The 24,925-nt window shown below is 35.0% G+C and overlaps 1 long non-coding RNA gene across 1 annotated transcript in view; it reads left to right on the forward strand.

Annotated features, from left to right (window-relative positions):
* Positions 1–12,938, forward strand: part of LOC103665755 — a 46,169-nt gene extending 33,231 nt beyond the window's left edge. The window contains exons 5-6 of the long non-coding RNA XR_569372.2: positions 12,180–12,243; positions 12,857–12,938. This is a non-coding gene — a long non-coding RNA (uncharacterized LOC103665755). The remainder of the gene's footprint in view (positions 1–12,179; positions 12,244–12,856) is intronic.
* The last annotated feature ends 11,987 nt before the right edge of the window (positions 12,939–24,925 follow it).

Here is a 24,925-nt window from a genome sequence, read left to right on the forward strand (position 1 = left end):
CATCTTCACAGACAACACAGGAATAATATTTCACCAAATACTTTGGCACCCTATATTTCACTCAAGTAGACACATTAAAGATAATTATCACATCTATAGACAAGAAAAACTGGACTGGAATTTATTTCACATGGTAGTGAAAGGTGTGCTTTCAGAGCAGTGTATCTGCCTGGTCTTACCTTGAAGATATTTCAACTATCTTGGTTTTTGCCAGATTTTAGTAAACAAGAACATTTATTATCTCAATATACCACAGAATATTACAGTGTTTCTCAGAAATCACAGTACTTACTACACCTGGTAAGCAGAAAATAGAAGCCATCTTAGAAGCTTTAATAAGTCATATGAATGATAGATCTTGGGTGAAAAACCTCAATAAAAATTCGAGAACCAGCCTCTTTGGTTAGGTTACCAGAGACACAGTAGTCTATCTGCAAGATGGACCTGTACCACCTGTCAGCAAGAAAAATTCCAAAGTCTGGTGGTAATCTTTATTTTTTAAAGAAACATATACATATTTAAATGTGCTTTTCTGAGTCACTTACCAAGTAGCCAATAAAACTTGGAGTTTTAAGAAGCCACATTTAGACCTCAGTGCAAGTTTCCTTCTGTTTGGATGTCCAAAGTAGATCTAAATGTGCTTCAAGCATCTATGGCAGTGGTTGGAAAATTACAACCTGATGGCTAAAACCAGCTCATGGCTTGTGTTTGTACGTAGTTTCATTGGAAGAAGACACTTGATTCCATATTTTTTAGGTCTTGTTTTGCATTACAACAGTAGAGTTAAGTGGTTGTGACAGAAACCACATGGTCTTCAAAGTCTAAAATATTTACTATTTGGCCTTTTACATAAAATGCTTGTGTATCTCTGGTTAATGGCAATTAGAATTCATATAAACATTTACAAAGAACTCTTCTCCTTTGCTGGTGGGCCTTGCTAGAGAACTGATGGCCTCACCTTGCCACACCAAGTGACATTGTAACCTGAGCTGCCCATCATAAATTAGGCATTTTCTGATTCACTTAGCCATGATGTTAGGTGTAGAGCAGCTCTATATTATCAAGCGGTAGTGGAAGATTTAAATGTCACAAGCAGACAGGTCAGATTCCCACAGCATCTATTCTTGTTGCTTGTATTTGTCCTTTCGTTAACACCTGTGTCTTGTAAATGTAACCATGGTAGTCTTGGAAGCACAATGATCACTTCACATGTTTTGTACTTTTGCTCCACCAGCCCTAGGGATGGTAGCAGCTTCCAGCTCTTCTTAATTTGTGGGGTAGAACTTATTATTCTCCTTTTGTTTCTCCAGCACTTTCAATACTTTTGTAAACAAATTCCATATTCCATATCCTCTATTTGATGTTTCCAGAGTTTTCCTGCCTAGACGCTAATATGACCTTCATATAACTCTTTTGATGATGTTATGCAGTGAAACTTTTCTGTACGAAATTGTAATGATGGATCCATGTCATTATATTTGTTAAATATAATGTTTTCCTGCCTAGACACTAATATGACCTTCATATAACTCTTTTGATGATGTTATGCAGTGAAACTTTTCTGTACGAAATTGTAATGATGGATCCATGTCATTATATTTGTTAAAGCCCATATGGTGGATTTTTTAAGACCCGTATGGACTTCGGGTGATAATGATATGTCAGTGCAAGTTCATCAGTTGTAACAAATGTACCGCTTTGATGGGGGATGTTGTTGGATGGGTTGTGTATAAGGGGGGACAGGAGGCATATGGGAACTCTTTGTACTTGCCACTTAATTTTGCTGTGAACCTAAAACTGCTCTAAAAATATGGTTTATTATTTAAAAAAACAAGTCATCTGATTTTGCTAATGATATATGTGCCATTAAAAATTCTTTAGACAAAAATCCTTTTTTTTTTTTTTTTTACATTATCTAGAACAACATTCGAAGTTAGGAAATATTTTTTGCCTACAAGTTTAGTAGAAATGGCTTTTAAAACAATTTGACTACTATTATGATCTGGAATTACTCATAGCGCCAGATACGAATCTAGTCAGCTAGGGTTATTGAAGTTATTCATTCAAAAATATTATATTAATTTTTAAAACCTATTATATCTATAGTCGCTTCTCCCTTTTTCCTTTTTTATTCTAGTTGGATTAGTTTTAATTTTTTTTCATCCATTTGTCTTATGTTTAATCATGTTGTTAGTCTTTGTCCATAGTATAGATTTTTGTTCACAATTATGTGGGATTTTTAGCTACCTTTTATTATGTATCTCTAATTTTATTGTGTTGAGGTCAGAGAATAGCATTTCCCTAGATTCTTTGGATTGTGGCCTAGTTCAGTAGTTCGTTTTTATGAATGATCCGTGGATGCTTTTCAGAGTTCAACCGGAAAAACAGAACCAGTGGGAGATATATATATATTAAAAGAGTTAGTGTAAGAATGTGAATTATGGGGGCGCCTGGGTAGCGCAGTCGTTAAAGCGTCTGCCTTCGGCTCAGGGCGTGATCCCGGCGTGCCGGGATCGAGTCCCACATCGGGCTCCTCCGCTATGAGCCTGCTTCTTCCTTTCCCACTCCCCCTGCTGTGTTCCCTCTCTCACTGGCTGTCTCTCTGTCACATAAATAAATAAAATCTTTAAAAAAAAAAAAAAAAAAAAAAAAAAAGAAAAGAATGTGAATTATGTGATCATGAGGCCTGACTAAGCAAGTTCAAAATCCATGGGGCAGGCTGTCAGGAAAGGCAGTCCGGAACCCTAAAGCAAAAGCTGAAGCTCTTGTCCATAAGCAGAATTTCTTCAGGGAAGGCTCAGCTTTGCTTTTAACTAGTTGTGTTAGACCAACCCAGATTATGTCCCTTAAAGTTAACTGATATACATTTTAATTACAACTACAAAATATCTCCTCGGCAATACAAGAATAGTGTTTGATTTAATAACTGGAAACTGTAGGTCTTTTTGAAGTAAACACACAAAATGACCATATTCATATGCTAAAAAATGTGCATTCTATGTTATTTGGCTGCAAACTTTATTTCATCTCTCTGTATTTATGCAAAAAGCTGATAGCTACTAATTTATTTTGAGGCACTAATTTAAGTAATGTGCTCTTTTTGTCAATTAGAACATCCCCCTAGTGTTTTTCATATCACGTTCAGATTTGTCAGTTATGAATGTTACCATTGTAGGTATTTTGATATTTGCCTAGGATGTCATAATCTGCCTGTATCATCAGCTCAGGAAATGAAAAAACAAACCAAAAACCAGAAAGAAACCAACAAAAACAAAACCCTAATATTCTCTTTGTGGTTGTCTTCAGTGCATCTATCACAGCAATGCGCTTTTGGGTTTTGTTTTATCTAAGAATCTCAGGATTTTCTGTCATGGTCATTGTAGTGACTGCAAGCCCTCGCATGTTTCAGAGCATGCTTCACTGAAAGGAGCCCTCTTTGAGGTCCGTGAGTTTCTGCTATGTCAAATACGGACTCAACCCTACAGTGTTAACTATGGGCTCTCAGTAGGGCACCTCACTTTATACATACCCCCAAAACTGCTCTTTGTAAAAAATTTTCTCATTCTGATATAATTATATTGCTTAAAAGGTGAAGTGAAGAACTGGCAAAATGATGCCAGGTAGCCTGTCTATACTGATTGTTTTTGGATCCTCCCCATACCAAGCAGATTCATTATAGTCATAATACTACCCACTGCCTTCAGCTGATATCACTGCTTTTTGAAAAGCAAAGAAGCAAACACTGATCCATGCAGGCGATGTAGAGAAAAGAAAGGGCACAACTCAAAAGCTCTTTCTTACCTTATCTTCTCCTTATGGCACCCGGCTGTCTCCTTCTTTGGGCTCCTTTCTGAAGGACCCAAACATCTCATAGAATCACAAGCCCATATTTTATTTTCTTATACTATGAATAAAATCAAGGATAAACCTAATTGTACTGGCTAGAAAATTAAAACTTTTGTATGCTATTTTACAGATTTATGTTTTTAGGCCTAAGAGCTACTCCACTACTGTAATGTTTCAATGATATTTATAGATATGTCAAAATATTACACATTGAAGTGACAAGATTGATTTTAAAGTGGCTTTTTATCAATTTATTTCTACTTTGCTCTACGGTGGAATATTGTAAACTTGTTAAAACACACAGAATATGAATCGAACAGAAGCTCTAATATTCTAAGTTTTCTTTAAAGAGAAATTCACCTGTTTTCTTAGAAAAATTAAATTCATTTTCTAATGTGCATATACTGGTTTGTTATTCACGGCTGTAGGCTCAGAGAATAGCTCTGCAGCCAAAAACGTAGGAAGTTGATCATCCTCCCCAGACCTATGTCTGCATGCTCTTCTCTTCCCTCCTCCACCTCTCCATCGTCTTCTTACCTCTGCTTCTTGGATACTCACTATAGTTGCTGTCCATTCTCACTTCTTAACGCTAGTACTCACCTCCGTTTGTCATGGGCCAGGACAGGTTTAAACCATCCCTTGAGAATTTTAAAATGGCTGTTAAAATTGAACGTTGGTAAGATAACCTAGATAGCGGCTAAATCAAAATAATTTATGTGAGTGTGAGAATGTCTGGGATCAAAACTGTGGGGGTGTTGATATGACTTTCAGAGGTCCTCTCAATTACAGTGATATGGCAGCATGTAACTCTTCACAGTCATAACCCTGTGGACCACAGAAAATGCAATGCAGTCCATTGTAAAGCCAGCTTATGGGCTGGTAAAAGAGGAGGCCATATTGTCCATGCAACATTGCTGTTAATATTATTATAAAAATATTAATGCTAACATTTTAGCAATTGCATTCAATTTGAGTATGCAATTTCTTCACAGATACCTACAAGCACTCATGATTGCATGGATGTTTTATGGCAGCAGTAAATTAACTCACAAGGTAAATTAGTAACAACATATGCATTTACCTGTGGTATACAAATTTAACAAAAATGGATCTGTTGTTGAAACTATTTTCACTGCAGGAAATAGACCCTAATCTTTAATATGAGTCTATGAATATAGGAAGACATGATATTTACTTAACAGTTTCCAATGAAATTATTCATAAATTTTAATGAGTATTAAATTTTAATAGCTATCCAGTTTTATTAAATTTTAATTATATAAGTAATAGATGAATATGTTCTCTCTTATAACATATGCATATTATTAATAAAATTAAAACTACTCCCTAATTGTCATTCTGTACTGTAGTCACCTCTCTTCCTCACCAGAGTTGATCATTATTTTCTTGCATCATTCTTGACTGATTTTTGAAATTTTATGTATAGTTAAAAACATTGTGAAGACCAATAGACAATATTTTGTTAAACTTTCTGTATTTTTTCAGATAAATTCTATCTTACTTTAATACTCTTAGGAGCTCACTTGTTTTTAACCAACTTTTTTTTCCTTGAGAATATTCATATTAAAACATGCAGATCAAACATTCCTTTATACATGCTTTCTGTTGAACTGTAGAAATGCACCATATTTGATTTAGACGTTGATTTTTGTTGAACATTTAGATTGTAAGTTTTGTTTTTTATGTACTAAATGATGCAGTTAGTATCTGGGATGTCTTGTGTATAGTTGGAAGTTTCTCAAAGTTAGACACTTGAGGTTGAAGTTCTGGGACATAGAAATATTCTTAGTTTTAAGTGATGGTACTAAGGCACTGTGATGTTGTGATTTATAATAAAAAATGTTTATTTGGTCTTTCTCCCTTTTCCTGTAACACAGCTTCAAAAACCTTTGTAATTTCCTAAGCAATAAGAGTCATGGGAGTATCTTTTGTTATAATATTTGGGCTTTTTTGTCTTCAAATCACTACAGTTCTTTTTTTTTTTTTTTTTAAGATTTTATTTATTTATTCGACAGAGATAGAGACAGCCAGCGAGAGAGGGAACACAAGCAGGGGGAGTGGGAGAGGAAGAAGCAGGCTCATAGCAGAGGAGCCTGATGTGGGGCTCGATCCCGTAACGCCGGGATCACGCCCTGAGCCGAAGGCAGGCGCTTAACCGCTGTGCCGCCCAGGCGCCCCCCCAAATCACTACAGTTCTTGAACTCCTTCCAGAGTGAAAAGGTGAAAATGTCTTTTCTTATTCATAGCAAGCTTTTTTTAACCACACTTGAGTTCAGGTTAATAAGGTGACTTTTGGAAAAGCCCTAAGGATGGAGCCCCATTGCCAGGGGAACCACGCACAGATTCAGAGTTAGAACTTTTAGCCCACTTCCCTACCCCTGGGTAGAGGATAGGGGCTGGAGGTTGAGGTAATCACTAATGACCAGTAATTTAATCGATCATGTCTAGGTAATGAAGCCTCCATAAAAAATTCTAACTGAAGAGGTTTGGAGAGCTTCTAGGTTGGTGGGCATGTGGAGGTGCTGGGGGAGTGGTACTCTCAGGGAGGGCGTGGAAACTCTGTGTCCCTTCCCCCATACCATGCCTTGTGCATCTCTTTTATCTGGCTGCTCCTGAGTTATAATCTTTGTAATAAACCAGTGACCTGGTAAGTAGACTGTTTTCCTGGGTTCCGTGAGCCATTCCAACAAATGATTGAATCTCATGAGGGGAGTCATGGGAAACCCTGATTTACAGTTGGTCAGTCACAAGTCTACATGATAACCTGGACTTGCAGCTGGCATTGGAAGTGGGGGCAGTCTTGTGAGACCAAGCCCTTAACTTTTGATATCTGACACTCTGGGCAGATAGCATCAGAACTGAGTTAAATTGCATACTGTGTGACCCTGAGCAGGGTGTTTCCACTCCGTTCCAACCAGGAACTCAATTACTAGTCTCAAAATGTCATCAAAATTAACACAACTTCGATTTTTTTTTTTTTTTTTAGATTGTGAGTGTGAAAGGAAGTATATATTTAATTTTATTTTGTGTAATAGAGCTTCATATAGAGAATCTGTCTGCTTTGGAGAGTTTAAATATAATCCCACCAGGTTTTCTTTATTTTAGAGAAAACATTACTATATTTATTTGGCAGACAGGGCTTTGGTGAGAATCTTTTTTCCAACAAAGCAAGTTAATGGAATGCCATTGAAAAGTGTTCTGATTTAACTACATAATGGTACATTTGGGAGTCCTTAGAAATGGACTCCTTTGTTTATATTAGGCATAAAAACATTTTAAATCCAAGACCTGCGTTGGGGATTCACACATATTCTGTCTTACTGAGGCTAATAAAAGCATTTTGCTTCATTCTTTCATTTTAATTAGGTATTTTCTTCTTTTACTAGGGTTCTCTTGCTCTAGGGATTTCATTACTTTATAATATTGGCTCCAATTGACATTTTATTTGGTGTTTCAGAGACAATAAGAAAAAAGTAGGGAGTTCATTTGTAATTTGGAAAAATAATGAGCTGGCTATCATCATCTACCAGTAGAGAAGAGCATGCCCCCAGGCACAGGCATACACAATTAACTGCCAGACCCATTACTCCTCTCCCCATTGATCATGGTCCCTTTTCAGAGTTCCCAGCTGATCAATACAGTATGTTAAGGAACAGTTCACAGAATGTCCATTTAAGAGTGATAGATGCATTCAGTACCAGGGCTTTCACTATAAAAAAAAGATTAAGATAATTCCAAAACTTGTAAAATGGCCTCCCAGAGTAGACTTTGAGACTCTCTTTACTTGATTTTAAGCAATTAGAATCTTATTAGGAGACAATTTCTTGTTAAAGTCACTCTAATCAAAAGTAAAATTCCCTGAGGATTATTTTTCCCCTTGAGAACAGCTATTAAATCAACAACACCTGTATGCTAAATAAATATGTATGTTACAAATATTAAGAAAAACATAGTTAAAAAGCATAGCAATATCTTAATAGAAAATGCAGTGCTTATTAAAACAATCTGACTTCCAAGAGTAATAAATCCTATAACTTTGTAGTTGGTACTTTAGAATATCCCCATAGGAGACTAGTGGATCTGAAGAATTTGCAATACAAAAATGTAGGAAAATAGCAGGGGCTGTTGTTATAAGAAGGTAACACTAGAGAATCAAAACACCCACCAGGCACAACAGTTTATCAATAATGGACTAGAAATCAAGGAAAGTGTGTGTGTATGTGTGTGTGTGTGTGTGTGTGTGTGTGTGACAGAGAGAAAGAGAGAGTAAACAAACAATAGCAGCCAGAGACATAATCCAGATGACATTTCAAATGTCCAATTAAATAGAATAAAGAGAAAAGAAACTCAACATCATACATGCTGAATATAGAAATGCAAATTAAAATCATAATGACATACCTCTATGTAACCACTAGAATAGCCATAAACAAAAAGACAATAATGAGTTGAGGAAGACGTAGAGATACTGGAACTCTTCTACATTTATGATGGGAATGCAAAGTGGTAGCCAATTTGGAAGATGGTTTCCCAGTGTTTTAAAAAGTTAAACAAAAATTTACCTTGTGACCTAATAATTCCACTTCCGGGTATCTATCCAGGAAAATATAAATATACACCCACAAAAGACAAATGTGAATATTCATAGCAGAATTATTTGTAACATCCCAAAAGTGACAACAATGCAAAAGTTCATCAACTGGTTAATGGACAATCAATTGTAACATACCCGTACAATGGAATGGCATTTAGCAATATAAAAGGAATGAGGTGCCTGTGCATGCTACAGCATGGATGAATTAAAAAATATTATGCTAAGTAAAAGAAACCAAAGGCAAAAGACTACATACAGTGTGAGTCATTGTATCTGAAATATCCAGAAAAGACAAATCTGTAAAGACAGAAAGCAAATTAATGGATGCCTGGAGCTGGGGTAGAAGGAGGAATTGACTGTTAACAGGCAAGAGTTATCTATGCAGTAATAGAAAGGTACTAAAATAGGTTTGTGGTGATGTTTGCAGATCTCTGTATATTTAATAAAAATCGTTGAGTTGCACATTCAAAGTAAGAAAAGTGAATTTTGTGGTATATAAATTACATCTCAAAAATGCTGTTGGAAATAAATATAAGAACATTTTCAATATATCCCAATAAGAAATGAGGAAGCACAGACATTAAGACTAAAGGCAAAAACTAACAAACCACACAGAAACCAAACCACGTGGCACAGATCATGTACTCTTGTGTCTTTTCCAATTTAAATATGCTAACCTGGAGTTTGTTTTCCTGGTAATTAGAAAAATCCTGCCAAGCTCACTAGCAGAGCAGTGAATGCTGTTGATGGGGCTACAAAGACAGAGGCTGTGTTTATGAAAGCATCTGTACCCTAACGGGTAGTAAATATATTGATGAACCTTGTGAATCCTCATAGAAATGGTAATACATCTCAATATCATTGGAGGAGATTGCAAATCAAGAACACCCCCTTGAAAGGAGGCTTGGAGATACTTAAAGTTGGTTTTATTGTTGTCATAAGGAGTCTGATTCCATCTTTTGATAATGAACCACTGACATCTCTTAAACCTCAGCCTTCCCTCTTTCCCCTTGTGCCCCACATCCCTGCCAGCAGATAAGAAAACCTATATCCCTCCTTTGGTGAAAGTGAGTCATTCAAACTATATAAGCTCCTTCCCTCTCAGTGGGAGCCCTCCCCCTGGCCTTACTCCCTGGCCACGATAAAAACCCAAGCCAGTCTCCTTTTTGTTGCTCTCTCAAGCTATTTCACACCTGCTGAATTACATAAGTCATCAAGATTTTCAGACCTTCTTTGTACTCATCAAGCATGTGGTGTCATCAGCCTTGATATCTGAGACAAACTTTTGAGTCTAGCTGCCTCTGCAGGTGACCATAAAAATTGTCTTTTGTCATATAGGCCTTGATGAAAATGTGAAAAATGGGGAAAAAGATAGTTCTTAATTCTTTAACTTGGACTTTGATATTGTGTGTGGTAATTATAACTATTTTCTTACTCCCTATTTCTCCCCTTCATGCTTACTGAAATTTTTTGTTGTTCCGACTGGTAATACACCTAATTAAAAAAAAACAAAAAACAAAAAACCCACACCTCCATAGATTCACAGGTCCCCTTATAATTAAAAGATTACAGCTTGGTGACTATAATTAATAATACTATATTGTACACTTGACATTTGATAAGCTCTTAAGTGTTCTTACCACATGCACATACACAAATGTAACTATGTGAGGTGATGGACATGTTAATTTGTTAATTAGCTTAATTGTGTTAATCATTTCACAGTGTACATGTATATCAAAACATCAAATTGTATGCCTTAAATATATACAATTTTTAATTATCAATCATACCTCAATAAAGTTGGCAAAAAAATCCCCCAAATCAATTCCATTAAACAAATGATAGGCTTTCTTTTTGTAATAGAGTCAGAAGTCATTTCTAAAAAAATATATTATGCCAAATTATCTGACTTTCACTTGAGTATGAACTCCAACTTATTTTTGGGGGGGCGTTCTCTTTGTAACGATATTATTTGCACATAGTTTATGAGAAATGATAATATGGTACCGTTTTTTGTGTTGTCATCTTCAAAATACATAGCTACATGGGATTAGAAGGAGGAAAGTCAATCAGACAATTTGGGGGATCCAGACTGAATGAAAAGAGAATTTATGACAACTTCATGTCATTTTTCTTTTTGTCGAAAATAGCATTGGCCATCCTTTCCTCAAGGCTGCATATTTCTCTTTCCAAAGTGGTCTTTCACTTTCTTGGAGTTAAAAGCTTTTGCAATAAAGAATCTTCATATTAAGTGACGCCTGGGTGACTCCATTGGTTAAGCGTCTGCCTTCAGCTCAGGTCATGATCTCAGGGTCCTGGGATTGAGCCCTTCATGGGGCTCCCTCCTCAGTGGGGACCATGCTTCTCCCTCTCCCTTTGCTGCTCTTCCTCCTTGTGATCTGTCTTTCAAATAAGTAAATAAAATCTTAAAAAAAAAAAGAATCTTCATATTAAGACATTCTTTTGGGGGAAGGCTTTTCAAATTATTATGTAATTAAGAATATGAAAAAAATAATTAACCAGTGCCAGAATGGCCAGCAATCCCTGTACCGACCAATGAAAGATCACTCCAAACTTTGCTGTGAAAGAGAGAAGGCAAGGGGGCTAACGCTCAAAGACAAAGACCCTTTGCTCTTTGCTCCTGCTTTTATTGGTCCTTCAGGGTAATCACAAATCCTTATCACTGTTTCTCAAGCACGTGATGTGTAACAAGGGGTCTTACTGAAACTGGGAGGATCTGTTTATGGGAACAATATGATATGCTAATCTGCATGTTCTAAGAGTTCTGCTAAATATAGCCTAAGGGACAACGTCTACATCTCTTAGATCACAGGGCAGCTGTTTGGGCTCGGAAAGTTTCCGGAAGGCAACTCCCCCCGGCATTCCAATGGCAGAGCGGTCACACAGGCCTGGCATTCCAAAGGCCTACATCCTTCTCTGAAACCTTCCCTTGCCCCCAGCAGCTTCTGTGTCACATTTTAGCAAGCCAGGCATTATGGCTGATTTCATGCTCTACATTAACCCCAACAATCAAGTTAAATTTCCTACCTGTTATAAAAAGTAAAATAAGAAGTCTGATATGTGGTACTATGTTATGATAACTATGAACAAAGAGTTCAGATTTTTTTCAAATGCCATTAGAGAATCAGGATAAAAATGCTGTTTTAGGGGCGCCTGGGTGGCGCAGTCGTTAAGCGCCTGCCTTCAGCCCAGGGTGTGATCCCAGCATTCTGGGATCGAGCCCCACATTAGGTTTCTCCACTGGGAGCCTGCTTCTTCCTCTCCCACTCCCCCTGCTTGTGTTCCTTCTCTTGCTGGCTGTCTCTTTCTGTCAAATAAATAAAGAAAAAATCTTTAAAAAAAAATTTTTTTAAATGCTGTTGTAGTTTGGACTTCCTTCTTATATATCATCTGATTTAAAAACCCGTGTGACCAAAATTGCAGTACACTTGTGGGTTAAGAAGCATCATATGTAATGGACTTAATAGGCTTACCATCCAAACTGTGTCATGATTGAAAATTGGAATGGACATTTGTAATATCTCTTAACCAAATTTGATGATGGTAAGTGACTAAGTAGTTGGCACTATGAAATCAGTATGGTTAAAAATTTATATATTCCATAGATTATTGAGATGTTGTGTAAAAGATAAGAAAGATGGGTTGGGGTTAACCCTGGAACTTGCATAAACTTCTTTCCTATCTGATCTAATAGTACCTGGACCTGGATTGCCTTCATGGGTTTCAGAAGAAGGATCCATTGCAAAGACTCACACCAGGTCAGTAGTTCAAAATATAATTGCCTGAATTCCTAAAAAGAGATTATGGGATGAGTTGTTCCTTCTCCTCTACTGTCTAGTATAAGATTCAGTGTTTCTCACTCTTGAAAACTAGTGGGCCAGACGATGAGCACAATCTGTAAGATTGTACTTATCTAATCCTACTCCATACAACTGGAATGAAATAAAGAGAAAAGCATTGTCCACACTCAAGCGGTTACTGCTTTATTGGTAACTACTCTTGTTGAACTAGATGGTTATACTCCCAGGAAGGAGAGGGGAGTTGGGGGGTAGGGGGACAGGTATGGATAGCACTCAACAATAAATGAAAATAAAAGAAAAAGGGTAAAACTAGTATTTCTTTGATGGCTTGTTAGAGTTTGAGAGCATGGAAAATAATACTGACTCTTAGCTACATTCTCAGATGGCAAGAAGGATAAAATATTTGCTCTCTAAAAAAATCACCGTTATTGGAAATTGAGGAAATAAATTAGAATCCAGAAAACCTTAGGAATATGACCTACGTGAGGCAGATTGAATAATTGGAAATGCATTTTCAGTAAACATTTGGAATGATTTTAATATGGCAATACTTTTGTCTCTAATTTTACAGGTCATATCTATTATCAAGGAAAACCTCTGGGAGGCACAGGAAACAGTTTCTGTCCCCAGAATAATCAAATGGGATTTATTTAATATTAAAGGTACTGATTACTGTATAGCTATTAGCATGGGCGATAACTATTTGAGAAAAATGTCTGACTATGATGAGTGAAGATTCTTATACATATGTTCTGACTGCCTGAAAATAACGTGCTTCGATACCTATAGGCCTTAGTTTTGTAGACAGAAAGCAAACGCAGGGTGCAAAATGTTTGGCAAATCAAGTGTAATATGTGCCTAAGACTGACATGGCAGGCTTTCATATCCATAATTAAAACCACTGACATTTACTGAGGGCAGCTATGGAAAGTGCTTTGGAACATTCAAACTAAATTACATTTAGGATTCATTTATACTCACGTGACTTTCTGTTAGGATACTTAGTGTATGTTTGATGCAAAATATATATCCAAATTAAACACAGAAAATTAGTACACAGTAGAACCAACAGATGTGGCCCATAAACCAACATTGGTCGAAACACTTTAAGCACTTATATGAAGGAAGTATTCTGGGAATGCCCACCAAAGACTTGGAATTTGAAACACTGAAACTTAGTTCTTGAAATATAGTTCCCTCTATATTAATAGTTCATGTATGGATAAATTAGGTCATTTTTTCTGGGAAGGAATAGATATTCTTACTGTAAATTAACATATTTATTTTATAGTAAAATTCATTTGATTGTTTAAAAAAAAAACAAAATAATGATGATAATGATGAAAAATAAGCCAGTTTCTGTACGACTCAGCAATGTTACTTCTAGGTATATACCCAAAAGAATTGAAAGCATATACGCACACAAAAACTTATACATGAAAAAAGGAAAAAATGATTAAAGGAGAATCCTAAGAAAGCATGAGGAGGTAAGGTATAAAGTATACATAGATGGAGGACTAACCCTAGAGCAGAAGGGTGATGCTTTTTTAATGAAATGAAAAGGAAGTGTGTAAGTAAGTTGTAGTTAATACAAAGGCTGTTTTAGGTGTATAGATGCATGACGTGGAGTTCTCTAATGGAACATGTCAAAAAATAATGTCTTATTCCAGTTCCCATAATACTGTGATAGTTACCAAATTTTTATTTATAATTAATCTAAACCTAGGTGACCACACTGTACTTAAGGATTTTCAAATCACAGTGAAAATAGAAGATAACTCAGAAAATTACTCTGTTCTGTTATATTGTGCCTTAAAACAAAACAAAACAAAAACCCCTAGATTTTGCCATAAATCACTGTACTTTTGTAGCATTTCCTCTCCAAACTTAAAGACTGAATTCTTTTAAAAACTCCCTGGTATAACTTTTGCGTTTGTTTGTGTGTATTTTAGGAGTCCATTGTAGTTCATTCAAGATTAATCTTATGGATTTGTAGATATATCATATACAAACCAGTGGGGTACAAGTGAGAAGGGAAATTCCTCGATGGTGGAAACTACCTTTAGAAATGCATGCATTGGGGCACCTGGGTGGCTCAGCCGATTAAGCGACCTACGCTTGATTTTGGCTCACATCATGATCTCAGGGTCCTGGGATTGAGTCACTTGTTGGGCTCCGTACTGGGTGGGAAGGGGAGGGGTAGTCTACTTCAGGATTCTCTCTCCCTCTGTCTCTCTCCCCCCACCCCCCACCCTGCACTCTCTCTCTCAAATAGATTAAAAGAAAAGAAAAGAAATGCACACGTTTATTTCTTTTCGTTGAATTAATTTTATGTTGGAGTTTTAAAATACGCATTAATTTGAAGACAATTTTAAAATTCAAATATCATAAATTACTTAATTTTCTTGTTCATATGCAAATGGTTAAAATATGCTGACTATGCATGCATTAGAATTAGTCATCCTTCAAGAAAACCATTTGTCTCAATATTTCTGAGGAAAATGGCAATAATTTTAATTGCTATATATTGTAATTTATATCATAACATCATAAATCAAAGTTAACAATTTCTGCCACATAATATTTTCTGTTATTTCAAAGAGAACTGAGAAATATCTATGATATATAAACCATTAATTATAGTTTATGGTTTAATTTTATTCTTATATATATATTTTAGAAGTTCATATATACATAAACTTAATTTGACAAAACTTATAATCTGATTTTCCTTCCCTGTTCTACTATGCATATTATATTTTAATTTATTTTCAATTAAAATTACATCTTTTTTATTGAATTCTTATAACCCTTATGGACAGAACATATCTAATGAATTGTGAATTGCCACTGATTTACTTGGTAAATAAACTTGCTTTTGAATATAAATATTTTATATTCTCTATTTTATCTTACTGGAAATAGCTTTAATAAAAAATTATATATAAGTATTAATTACTATAAGCCCTCACTTCTCTACATTTCTAATTTTGTCCAAAAATTCTGTCTTTATTAAATAGCTAGCCTTCCTACTGAGACTGTTAATATTGAAATCAAACCATTTACATAAAAGCAATCGCATAATCTTTCACAGTAATATCAGATATAAAAATATTTGCTAAGGGTGCCTGGGTGGCTCAGTCAGTTAAGGGTGTGCCATTGGCTCAGGTCATGATCTCAGGGCCCTGGGATCAAGCCAAGCGGCCAGCTCGCAGCTCAGCAGGGAGTCTGCTTTTCCTTTTCTCTCTGCCCCATCCCATTCCCCTCATGTTCGCTCTCTCTCTCTCTCTCAAATAAATAAATAAAATCTTTTAAAAAATGTATTTGCTTTATGACCAAGAATAATGTGTTTTTGGATTTTTATTTATTTTGATGGACTGCAATATATTATCAGTGTAATCCTCTATTTCACATTATCGACATTTTTTTATCCAGATTTGGTAAATGATCTTCATGATTACATACTAACTGTACCTTTGGCTCTCTGATAACATCGTGATTACCCCTGTATTCTAATAAGTAATAAGCAAGTGAAATGGAAAACCCATTGGACTTGGTATCAAAACATCCTATAGAATAATGTCAAATTGGATATCTGGTAAAAGAGTTACAGATACAAGAAATCATCTTGATGCCTATTTTCATCATCCATAGCACTAATTTTAAAACATAAGTGTAACAATGTCATAGACTGAAAGAGTTCTAAGTAATAATTTGTATTTTAAAATAACTCTACACATACATTGAAAAATGTTATAAGAATTTGCATGGTTTTAATGTAGGCAACAATGTTCAAGGATGCTATAAAAATAACAAGAGGACAGAGGTGTATTTCTCATTCAAAAATCATTTATAAGGCATTTACAATATGCTACTATTGTAAACACCGTGGAATTAATAATGAATTATGGCCTCTGCCTTGAATCAGTTCAGCCTACAGGGACGAGTAAGCAGAGCTTCAATTCAGTATGACAAGTGTTTTGATAGAAATTGCTTTAGATATCAGCAAGGGAAAATCCATTGGTGGGTTATCAAAAACTTTCAGGGGAATATAACTGACCAACAGATTTTATAAACGTAAATATGTATTTTAATCTAAAATTTTTGTTGTCCTTAGGAGAAGGGTCTTTTAAGATAGTCTAATTAGATGTATACTTCTGGAAAAAAGCAGATTGATGTTGGCCTTAACTCATCTTTTTATTTTTTAATGTTAAAATAGCATATTTTTGTATTATAATCCACACCCATCAGTATTTAACGTGCTTACTATATTCTTTTTTTTTTTTTTAAGATTTTATTTATTTATTTGATAGAGATAGAGACAGCCAGCGAGAGAGGGAACACAAGCAGGGGGAGTGGGAGAGGAAGAAGCAGGCTCATAGCAGAGGAGCCTGATGTGGGGCCCGATCCCATAACGCTGGGATCACGCCCTGAGCCGAAGGCAGACGCTTAACCGCTGTGCCACCCAGGCGCCCCTGTGCTTACTATATTCTGATTACGATATTGAACAAATTAAAATCTGACATTTTGTTCCTTAACTTTCAAACAGGATAATTTAGATTATATTTCATTAGTATTAAACAAAACAAAATATTTTTCTTATACTTTACAAATGAAGCCAATTTAGTTTTTAAGGAAAAAAAATGATCAGTCAGTTCTTTTTATGAAATCAGTATTTCAGCATTTGTCAAAATCTTTCTGTTGACAATTGAGAACAAGTCTATCTACTTTTTCTTACTGATAATGGGAAGTTATTTTGGAGAGAATTTTCCTATAGGCTAGATCTGTATTTCTCCAGATAAATACTCAATTCTTTTAATGTTCCCTCAAAGAAAAGGGTTCAAATCCCTGAATGCCCTTAGTCAGTTCTCTTAGAAGTTCCTTGAACTCAAGGAAACTATTTTTGGATGACCTGAATTTACATAACTCATGAGATGATATCTCAATATCTTAGAGAATTTTGAAAATCTACTTGGAATATGTTATCTATGTGGTCATCTATATACTATTAATTGTGGGTAATTTGTGAATTAATCCACAATTTCCATGCAAGTAATCATATTAGTAGTACATAGTAAGTGCACAATAAATATTTATAAAATAAATTAATGAATTATTAAATATATCATTTTTAAAGCTAATCTTTTTTCAGATTCATCTCTTTTGAAATTTTACTGTTATATTTAAGAATAAATATTCAAGTATTTACATGCATTGCTTTTAAGTTAAATCTTATAAATTTATCCCATTTCACAGACTAAATCTGATGCTCTTTTTGTCATCAATTTTCATCATTAATACCTTTTAAAAGCATATCAAATATGTTCTTATTCAGGTAATTAATTAAAAATTCAGGATAGGTTAAGGCAGAGAAGAAGCCCTTGCACATAACTATTACTCTTGCTAGAAGATGGCATTCATTCTTTAATCAACTTTGTGGGGGCTGTTTGATGTGTTATTAATTTGCCTAATGGAATTGGCATCAAGTTCGTAATTCTTCATTTTAGCTATAAAAATGCGAAAGACTTAACATTACATTTTCTTTGGATTTTCCAGTGATATAATATTGTGATATTTAAAGTTTAACTTTGAGTAAACTAGAAATACTGGAAAATGTTTAGTGTTAACATGTTGCAAATAATTTGAAATTTGTGTTTACTTAAGCATTTTGTTTGACCTATGTCTATTTTCTTCCACATAAAAACTGAGTTTTTCTTGTCATCATTATTGACTTCTAGTGAATAATTAACCCATATGTAACCATTAATAATTTTTCAGTATATAAAATACTGCTTCTCTCAAGTAACTTAATAACATTAAATCTTCAATGAAACTTTTCTGAAAATAATGTCTTATGTCAAAGAATCAAAAATGTGGAAAAAAACATTGAATAGGTGGGATTACTGAAAGAGTTGATTTGTGCTTTCTAATTTGAATCATTTTTAATTTTTAACAGGAGGCACATTCCATTGCATTAAAATTATCTGTAAATTTATATAATTTCATAAATTTGATTCAAATGGAATTCTAAAATGTCCAATGCCATGTTATTTCAGATATTAAAAAACAATTTAAATGCTTAAGAACAGTAGAAGTTAGGTGCATTTTGTTAAATTCATGCAAATCAAAATATGTAACTAGTTTTAAGCATGATATATTTACATACATTTTGATTCAATGATTGCACTAAAAGCTTCATAATCAAATAGAAAGGGAAATAGAGAGCCAGATTACAGATAAAGAGATTTGAAGACAAATATACAGAGAGATAGTAGACAGATAGATGATAGATAAATAGAAAGACACAAAAGACAGGTAGCTATATACATAGATACATACATACACATATATATTAAGAAGTAGGTGTATAGATGGATGGATGGACAGAAATAGAAGATAGAAAGTCATACAGATAAATAGACAAGTAGATAGACTTATGGACAGACAGATAAGCAGAGATCTATAGATAACATACAGAGAGAGAGAGTGTGAGGCATGGATAGAGAGAAAAATAAACAGATAAACAAATAAAATGACATACATATATTCATATAGCCTGATAAATAGAGGAATATGACCCACATACACAGAGAAAGAGGGAGAAAGAGAGAGACAGAGAGAGAAGATGGCCGTGTATTAGCCTAAGACCTGGAACAAGCATTTTTTTAGGAAGTCATTGTTACTTTTTAGGAGAAAATTCACTAACACTTGAGGTAAAAGTGAAAAATCTCAAAATGTGTTTCCCTGGGAAGCATGATGAAATTACCATGAAGATAGCTAAATTGCTCACAAAGAATGAAAATTATTTTCACCTAAAAAATTAAAAATAGATGAGAACCCTAAGCCTGAAATAAGATGGATGTATAAGTTGATTTATATCACTGATGAAAAGTTTCTGCTGACAAAAATGGTTAAGAAAAGGGAAGTCTTAGTGTTAATTTTGAAGTTATTTTCTATTTCTATTATTAAAATTCCTTCTTCACCAATCAAGTCACAGTGAAATCAATCAAACTCAAAAGTCTTGGGAACAATTTGTATTTTACCTGGTAATATTTTATAAAGGTATAAAATCAGATTAAATATTATCAGCTCTTCTGGAATCGATTGATTCCAATAGAATAGAGGGATGATTTAATGACTACATTTTTATGGAGGACCACATACTGCCAAGACTAATATGGATTCTTTGGATATATTAGTAAAAAAAATTAAATCCTTGCCTCTGTCGAACTTATTTTCTAATGTAACTGTATAAGCAAATAAAAAAGTTACTGTATAACCTATGATAAGTATTAAGTGCAATGGGAAAAAATTAAAGTTGGATAGGAAATATTGACATGGAAATGATTGATGTATGTGGTGATCGAAAAGGCTTCCCTTAAGAAGAGACCTGAAGAGGAAGTTAGTTTGTTCACATGAAAAAAAAAAAGGAAAAAAAAAAGTTTCTAGCAGAGAGAAACATGCAAAGACCCTGAGTCAGATAGTTTCTGGCATGGTAGAGGAATATCTGAGCGGCTTATACTACAGAACAGTCTTCAAAAGCAGGAGGAGGAGGGGGAAGAGGAGTTGGGGTCACAGGAGGTGAAGTAAGAGGTAGCAGGGGGCTCTATCATGAATAGCTGTTAGGCTGTTGTGAGGATTTCAGGAGGTAACTTGGTCAAGGCTGCCTATGCTGTGCTCCTGTAACGTATATAATCAAATTATCAGTGACATAACTCACACAATATTTACTTGCTTGCTCACAGAAAATTTATAGGTCAGGTAATCATCATACAGGAAAAGAGAGTATAATTCTTGGTCAAATATTCTATCATAGATGAGAGGAAGTAGGATTTAACACACAAGTGGAGGGGTGGCTTTATGTTGAATTGAGGACGGTTTGTATGAGAAGAGATGACAGAAAACGTGGGAACTTATTCAGGTATGTTGGTAGGGAGGTATGGCACTCCGAGTATACGGAAGTTCTGCTTGTTTCCGTCTTCTCAGTGACTTTGGAAATAGTCACCAGCTGAGAGTATGAATCTGAAGAAGTATTGGTGGTTTGAGGAGAGAGAAACTGAGAAAGTGCCATCTGGAAGAGATAGCAGGTCAACGGATTAGGGATACACAACAGATTCCTATGCAAGTTAAAGTGCCCATTTGAAGTTTATAGTCCAGAATTTAAGGTGACACCTGGCAGCAAATTTGTGTGATTTTCTTCATCCACATTCATTTGCATGTGGAAGGTGATAAACACAGAATTGGGTTTTTCCCCAGGTGAATAAAATGAGGAGGAGACTGAGCATGTAAATCGAGGGTTAACACAAGTGAGTGGTGACAATAACGGTCATTTGAATCTCAGCTCCGTTAAAAGGGAAGTGAGCATAGGAGGGGGTGGAGGAATCGTTAAACAAGTGTAAGTTCCATTGTATTATAGGTTGAGCTGAATTGGAAGACTTTCTTGGCAGGGTAATAGAAAGAGTGAGCTATAAAGATCATGGGTGACACAATGCTGATGCTCAAAACTGAAAGAATAGATTTGTTGTATTTATTGACACAAGTGAAATGTGGGTAAGTGATTTTATCAGTGAGAGGGCCAATAACAAGGGACACAATGGAGCTGAAATAGTTTGACGTCTTGTTTGTAAAAGTGTGGGTATAAGGGAAGCATAAGGAATTGTGTATTAATACGGGATTAGTAACAGCCCACTTGTAGATCCAGAAAGGAAGAGTTTATAAGAAACTGGAGGGAAAGAATCAAAAAGAGTGAACATATTTAATGCTTGTTTAGAGAGAATCTTGAGTAGGCTATGCCATGCCCAGTGTGGAGCCCAACGTGGGGCTTAATCTCATGACCCTGAGATCATGACTTGAGACAAATCAGGAGTCAGTCGGTTAACTGACTGAGCCACCCAGGGGCCCCCAGGGTGACCATATTTAAATTTGGACAGCAAACAAAAGGTATATAGCATTCAGATATAGAGAATAAGATTATTTTTTAAATGGAGCACAAGGTACTGAGGGCACTCTGATTGAATATTGGAAGGGTTATCTGTTTGGATATTGGGATTACTTAAAAATATGACCTGAGTAAATTTGAAGAGTGTGACAGTTATAGGAGAAGAAAATGGCTGTTACAGGAATAGGAAAAAGGTAAGTGAACCCTTTTAGGGGTTTAATGTACGTACCTTAGATAGGGAAGGAGGGTTTTGCATAGTTGGACAGAGAAAGCCCAAGAAGACTTGTTCGGGTATAAAACTGGATATATTGTTTAGGTTCTTGATGGATTGATCCTTTTGTCATTATGTAATGTCCATCTAACTCAAGTAATTTCTTTGCTCTGAAATCTACTTTATCTGATATAAATACCCACTCCTGTTTTTCATTTTATTATGATTTGTCTGATATATCTTTTTCCATCCTTTTCGGTATTTTTGTAAAGATTTTATGTATGTATGTATGTATTTGAAAGAGAGAGAGAGCAGGAGCAGGGATGGCGGGGAGGGACAGAGGGAGAGGGAAAAGCAGACTCTTCATTGAGTAGGTTGCCGGATGCAGGGCTGGATCCCAGGACCCTGAGATCATGACCTGAGCTGAAGGGAGACTGTTAACTGAATGAGCTACCCAGGCACCTCTACATATTTATTTTTTTAAGTTTTTATTTAAATTCCAGTTAGTTAACATGCAGTGTAATATTAGTTTCATTTAACTACCTGCTGTTTTAAGTCAGTCTCTAACCCATAACATACTGTTGGATTGTATTTCTTTGCAATTAGTTTTAGAATAGTTTTAGATTTACAGAAGAAATGTTAAGATAGTGTAAAGTTCCTACAGATCTCACACCCAGTTTCCCCTATTAATATCTTACATTTCAATGGTACATTTGTCACAATTAAGGAACTAGTATTAATACATAATTATTAACTAAAGTCCAGACTTTATTTAGATTGTTTTAGTTTGTGCTTAAAATTCTTTTTCTGTTCCAGATAGCCCTTCAAGGATACTACATTACATTTAGTTGTCATGTCCCCTTAGGTTCCTTTGGGTGTAACTGTTGCTCAGAATTTTCTTGGTTTTGACGTCTTGACAGTTTTGAGGTGTAATGGTTAGATATTTGGTAGTCTATCTTTAAATTGGGACTTATCTATTTTTTCTATCAGGTTGGAATTATGTGTATTTGGGAGGAAGAACACAGAGATAAAGTACTATTTAAAGCACAGTATTTCAAGAATACGGATCATAACATGACTTTCCAATGTTGTTAACCTTGATCACCTTGAGATAGTGTTTGGTTTCTCTATTAACAAACTTACTCTCTTTTCTCTCTTCACACTTCCCTTTTTGGAGTAAGTCATTGTCTGCAACCTACACTTAAGGAATGGGGAATTAGACATTATATTATTTCATTATTTCATTATATTATTTCATTTATGTGAAATGTTCAGAACAGACAAATTTAAGCAGGACACAAATCTGTGATTACCTGAGACTGAGTGTGGGAGTGGGAACTGGCTCTCAACAGGTTCCCTGGAATTGTTTTAGGGTGATGAAAATGTTTTAAGAGTGGATCATGGTGATTATATGACTCTATAAATTTATCAGATTAGTTATAAATAACTAAACTTTATTGAGTTGAGAATAATTATGTGTGAATATCATAATGTGTAGATTATACCTCACTAAATCTATTGACATTATCACCAGAAAGTAAAAGTTGAAGAAGATTGGAGAAGAAGGTTTACTCAGGTAAATGTACTTTTCGGGTGTTTCTGAAAAGTACTATAGTAGAATGCGTTATAGTATGGCTCATTCTCTGTGCTTCTGGACAAATATTGTAACCTGATAGAATGACTGCCTGGGAAAATAATTGTGATACTTACCTTTATATGGCAGCTACTGTTTATTCTTGTGAAGATTAGCATTATAAAAATTCAGCTATGAGTTTTTCCATCATTTTATTTTGCATATGGCATACTTAAAAGGGAAAAAATTATTGCATATGATAACATATTTATTGAAATGATTACTTTATAGAGTGATCACTTGCCAAATTCTTAAAAATATATAAAATGAATGATGGCTGCTAGCAGATTTTCTGTCACCTTATTTCCAGAATTCTAATATATAATGTTAGTTCCAAGAACAAAGCTTCAGAAATCCTCATTAGTGGTTTTCTACTAATCTCAGCTATGATAACAAACAGTTTATCATTATAATAATTTAGGGATTCATGATTTGCATAACCTGTTCATTATCACTTCTTATTGATCCAGGTTTTATATTGTTTTTATGTAGTTGTCCTTACATGCTTTTGTAATATTAGATGATAAGAATGAATGGAAGAAAAACCGATATGAAGTTTGAAATCAAAGTTTAATATTTAAAACAGGAAGTATGATAGATACATGGCATTCATTTTTTTTTTTCCTCCTGAAGACAGGGAAAGACACATTTTTCCGTATCTAGTTCTGGCCAATATAATGTAACCAAAAGTGATATAAACCACTTCCAGGCTGGGCCTATACATACATCCCACACAGAATTGTATCCCATTCTTTCCTTTTCTAATGTAATCTTGGGTGGGAATGTAAAGGATGGTGATAATCCAAGAGTGAATGAACTACATCTCTTAATAATTTCATGGAGAAGACTCCTTACCGTAATCTCATCTCTAATCTCATCTTCTTTTTTTTTTTTTTTTTTTTTGTTAATAATGATTTTTTATTATATTATGTTAGTCACCATACAGTACATCCCCGGTTTTCGATGTAAGGCTCGATGATTCATTAGTTGTGTATAACACCCAGTGCACCATGCAATATGTGCCCTCCTTACTACCTATCACCGGTCTATCCCATTCCCCCACCCCCCTCCCCTCTGTAGCCCCCAGTTTGTTTCTCATAGTCCATAGTCCCAGAGAGTAAGTTGTTAATTCAGAATCATTCGAGCTGGCTTCACGCAGAGTTCTTGTCTCCACCTCTGTGGAAACACATATTCCTACGTTTGAACAGTGGATTCAAAAGAACACGATAGAGCAGTGATCAGGATAAAGACGAACAGAACTCAAGTTACTTCAATTCTGTCATTCTACGTGACCATTTGGAGCTTTTATATGCGTTTAAAATTTAACACAGTGGAACAGTGGAAACCGTGAAATACAATTTTTTTGAAGGGTGAATTTTAGTTCATAAATGAAATGTTTCACTAGTTTTTAAGAGAGCTGAAATGTGTTCTTTTTAAATTCTTCATTGTTTTTGAACCTAAAGAACAAATCAAGAAAATAATTAGTTTTGCTACTTACTGCATTATTGTTGTTGAAAAGAATTTTGTCATATAAAGAAGACAAATGACATTCTTCAGGTGTTGTATGTCCATTAGGTAATCACTGCCAACACCACACCAAACGATGACGTGTTGGATACGGTCCTCCCTAGTTGGGCATCAAGTGCCTGTGTTTTAAGGATGCCCATAGAATCTTCAGATGTCCTCTTTTGTATCTGATTTTTTAATCTACTCAAAATTATGACTGAAATTCATCCATGTTGGTGGCTGTATCTGGAGTTCAATTTCTTCAATCTTCTCAATATGGTGTCATTTTCCACAATGTTGCTCATGTCAACCCTTTAAGGGAAGCGCTCTCAATCCCTTATGCAATTAGGTA

Source organism: Ursus maritimus, unplaced genomic scaffold (genome assembly GCF_017311325.1).
Source record: "Ursus maritimus isolate PB19 unplaced genomic scaffold, ASM1731132v1 scaffold_36, whole genome shotgun sequence".
NCBI lineage: Eukaryota > Metazoa > Chordata > Mammalia > Carnivora > Ursidae > Ursus > Ursus maritimus.